We start from the raw sequence: 3,811 nt of genomic DNA, 5'->3' as shown, positions 1-3,811 counted from the left end.
CCCAAAGTGCTGGGATTACAGGCGTGAGCCACCGCGCCCGGCCGCATTAAATAATACTGATAGCTACTACCTAGGTACCCACACCACGATAAACTTGTCAACCAAGATCATTTCCTTTAATCCTCCCTACAACTCTGCAAGGTGGGAATTATTCCCATTCTACAGGAAAGGACACAGGAGTCAGAGTTCAAGGCATTCCTCCAAGTCTCGAGTCAGCAGAACCAGGCTTCGTAACTGCGACGCCAAATCCGTGCTCTTAATCACTACTCACAGGCCACCATCCAGGGCTGTTTTGAGGATCCGTTATGCAGAAACGCCCATGGCTGTCTCTACGTACGACGATCCCCTCCAGTTTAGGGCAGTGGGGATTCGCAAGCTCATGAAGCTCTTTAATTCGTCCACCGCTACCTGCCGCCTTCCCTTTGTACCTAGGGCAGTATTCTTCACGCCTCCCAATCCATTTAAAAACAAGGCTTCCTTGGCAAACAACAACAAAGCATAAAACCCAAGCCCAAAACAACAGCACCAAAAATGCTGACTTCTGGTCTCTTAACCCACTTCTCGTCAATCACTCTCACCTCCAAACGCCAACGTCGGTTGTCATGGGGACACCGTCCCGGCTTCCGGAAGCCGGCTTTAAATTCCGGAAGTAAAGGGAGGACGCGGGCCCCGTCTGTGCCGTGCTGCCTGCTAGTCCCCGGCTTTCTCTTCCCGCTCAATGGCCAGTCCGGCCGCCATGTTGAAGCCTTCGCCGTTCGGGGCGCGGCCTGCTCCGGGCCCTCCCAGCTACGCCGCTAGCTGACTTAGGGCTCCCGCCCACACTGCGCATGGCCTTGCTTAGGGCCGGCTAGTGGTGGGAGGCTTAGCGTTCACCTGAGCGTTTCCGTCCCCTCTAGATGGGGGATGAGAGGCGAAGCTGATGAATCACAGCAGTCCTGGACCCTGACTTCGGACCTGGGGAAGAAACGCCGAGGAGGAACGGGAGTTAGGAGGCTAGCACCTTGGCGCGCTGGGAGCCGGCCACCCCGGGCTTCTGGACTTCACTTCCCAGGAGGCCTCGCGCGCGACTGGAAGTGCTACGAGCCTATAAGAAGGCGAGCCGGCGCCAGCCCGCTGTAGGCATTCGGGGCAGTGTCTTCTGCATCTCCTAAGAACCTCGGGAGCTGCAGCTCCGGCGCCTGGTAGCGAGAGGCGGGTTCCGGAGATCCCGGCCCCACTTCGTCCCACTGTGGTTAGGGGTGAGAAAGATCCCGGGCTGGGAGTTCAGGGACCTGGGTTCGAATGCTGGCTCCGCTGCTATCTCGCTTCGCACTGTCGCGACCCCCTTGCTCGGCCTCAATTTTCTCTTTTAGAAAGTAGGCACCTTTCTCCGCGCTCTTCCTTCCAACGTGGTGGTTATAAAGGCACAAAAGCTCTTCAGAGGGCGCAGAAAGCAGCTTGAGCTCCTCGCCCCAATTTTCACCCATTGTTAGCTGGCACGAGCACCCAGCAGAGGAGTCAGGGATCACCCCTCGGGCGCCTGGAACGGTTCTTTGGTCACCTGAGCCGGACCTAGGCACAGGCTGAAGTCCGGGTCTGCAATTATTCCAGTGCTAAGGGGTAACTTGTTCACCTACCTCCTTGGCTGGAATATTGAGCCCCTCACTCCTGATGTTCCGCCTTTGACAGAAGCTACCGTTGAGAATAAGGAATCCTCAGAGCTGAGAGGGAGTGGACCCGAATTCCTGTACCAGCCCTGCCACTTACCTTGGCAAAGTCATTTTCTCGTTTTGGGCCCCAGTGTCACAGTGTTTTTGATTTGTAAGATGAGGGTTTAGGACTTATATCCTAAGTCTGGTCCTCAAGATTCTTGAAGTACCCCAGTCCATCGGGGAAGGAGAGCAGCAAACTGATTCTCTACCCCTTCATTTATTTGTGGTTCTAAATTATAAAAGTAACACTGCAAGAGTTTGGAGTAGAGCCTTTTTCTTTCTTTTTTTCTGAGATGGAATCTCACTCTGTCGCCCAGGCTGGAATGCGGTGGCATGATCTCGGCTCACTGCAACCTCTGCCTCCCGGGTTCAAGCGATTCCCCTGCCTCAGCCTCCTAAATAGCTGGAATTACAGGCGCCCGCTACCGCGTCCGGCTAATTTTTGTATTTTTAGTAGAGATGGGGTTTCCCCGTGTTGGCCAGGCTGGTCTTGAACTCCTGACCTTATGTGATCTGCCTGCCTGGGCCTCCCAAAGTGCTGGAATTACAGGCGTGAGCCACCGCACCCACCCTGAGTAGATCCTTTTTCAAAGATTAAGGGCTGGATGGGAACTAACATTTCTTTTTTTTTCTTTTTCTTTTTTTTTTTTTGAGACAGAGTCTGGCTCTGTTGCCCAGGCTGGAGTGCAGTGGCTCAATCTCGGCTCACTGCAAGCTCCGTCTCCCAGGTTCACACCGTTCTCCTGCCTCAGCCCCCCAAGTATATGGAACTACTGGCACCCGCCACCATGCCAGGCTAATTTTTTGTATTTTTAGTAGAGACGGGGTTTCACCATGTCAGCCAGGATGGTCTCGATCTCCTGACCTCGTGATCTGCCCGCCTCAGCCTCCCACAGTGCTGGGATTACAGGCGTGGAGCCACTGCGCCCGGCCGGGAACTACCTTTTCTTACCCCTGGACCTGACCTGTTTTAGCTCAGCCGGGAGAATCCTTTTTCGCAAGAAATTAATAATATTTTGTGACGTGAAAATTATGTGAAACTCAGACTTCAGAGTCCATAAATAAATATTACTGGAACACAGCCGTGGTGCTCATTTGTTAAGATGTTTATGTGGCTGCTCTTGCACGGGCAGAGTTGATGACATAGTTGTGACAGAGACCATGTGCTCTACAAAGCCTAGAATATTTACTACCTGAACCTTTACAGAAGAGCTTGCTGACTGCTGCCTTAGAATGGGGCTCTGCAAAGTGAGGGCACAACAGGAGGCCGAACCATGGTGAGCACACCCTGGGATCACAGCCCAGCCTGCCCTCTTAGAACAAATGAGAGGATATTTTCAAGCATTTGCGTTGCAATTTTCACTGGTTTCCTTTGTTTTTGAGACAGGCTAGCTCTGTCGCCCAGGCTAGAGTGCAGTGGTGTAATCTCAGCTCACTTCAGCCTTCTCCTGGGCTCAAGCCATCCTCCCACCTCAGCCTCCTGAGTAGCTGAGACTACAGGCGCATGCCACCACACCCAGCTTTTTTTTTTTTTTTTTTTTTTTTTTTTTTGTGGAGATGAGGGCTCACTGTTGCTCGGGCTGGTCTGGAACTTCTGGGTATTTATTTATAGATAGAGTCTACCTCTGTTGCACAGGCTGCAGTGCAGTGGCGTGATCTTGGCTCACTACAACCTCTGCCTCCTGGGTTCAAGCAATTCTCGTGCCTCAGCTTCCTGAGTACCTTGGATTACAGGCTCATGCCACTGTGCCTGGCTAATTTTTGTATTTTTAGTAGCGACGGGGTTTCATCATGTTGGCCAGGCTGGTCTCGAACTCCTGACTTCAGGTAATCTACCTGCCTTGGCCTCCCAAAGTGCTGGGATTGCAGGCATGAATCACTGCTGGTCCTTCACTGCATTCTTCCTTTTCTCCTGTTTTGCTCTATTTCAGGAAGTAGGAGGGCTTATCTGTGTATTGTGAGCAGGGCAATATAACTCTGCAGCTCTCTGTCAGGAAAGTGTGCCCAGGGTCTATTCTAAGTCTGTCACAGAGCAGTAAACCAGGACCTCTTCTAGGGTATGGCTTCAGATCCTTTTGGACTACATTTATTTTTTACTTTTACAAAGGAAAAAAAAAAAA

General features: G+C 52.0%; 2 protein-coding genes across 8 annotated transcripts in view; one reads left to right on the top strand and one right to left on the bottom strand.

Moving 5' to 3' along the window:
* The window catches only part of TMEM138 (transmembrane protein 138), an 8,971-nt gene extending 7,973 nt beyond the window's left edge, over window positions 1-998 (bottom strand). For all 5 annotated transcript variants that reach the window (XM_011993314.1, XM_011993317.1, XM_011993313.1 and 2 more), the window contains exon 1: window positions 579-998. The gene's annotated coding sequence lies outside the window, so the exon portion shown is untranslated. The remainder of the gene's footprint in view (window positions 1-578) is intronic.
* Window positions 999-1,096: 98 nt separating this feature from the next.
* LOC105549008 (cytochrome b ascorbate-dependent protein 3) overlaps window positions 1,097-3,811 on the top strand; it is a 19,492-nt gene continuing 16,777 nt past the window's right edge. For 2 of the 3 annotated variants that reach the window (XM_011993319.1, XM_011993321.1), the window contains exon 1: window positions 1,105-1,238. The gene's annotated coding sequence lies outside the window, so the exon portion shown is untranslated. Of the gene's footprint in view, window positions 1,239-3,811 lie in introns of all 3 variants that reach the window. The other variant, XM_011993318.1, reaches the window with a different exon arrangement.

The sequence above is a fragment of the Mandrillus leucophaeus genome, unplaced genomic scaffold (assembly GCF_000951045.1).
Source record: "Mandrillus leucophaeus isolate KB7577 unplaced genomic scaffold, Mleu.le_1.0 Scaffold43, whole genome shotgun sequence".
Lineage (NCBI taxonomy): Eukaryota > Metazoa > Chordata > Mammalia > Primates > Cercopithecidae > Mandrillus > Mandrillus leucophaeus.
Note: the sequence above shows the minus strand (reverse complement) of the source record. Positions and strands in the feature narration are given on the sequence as shown.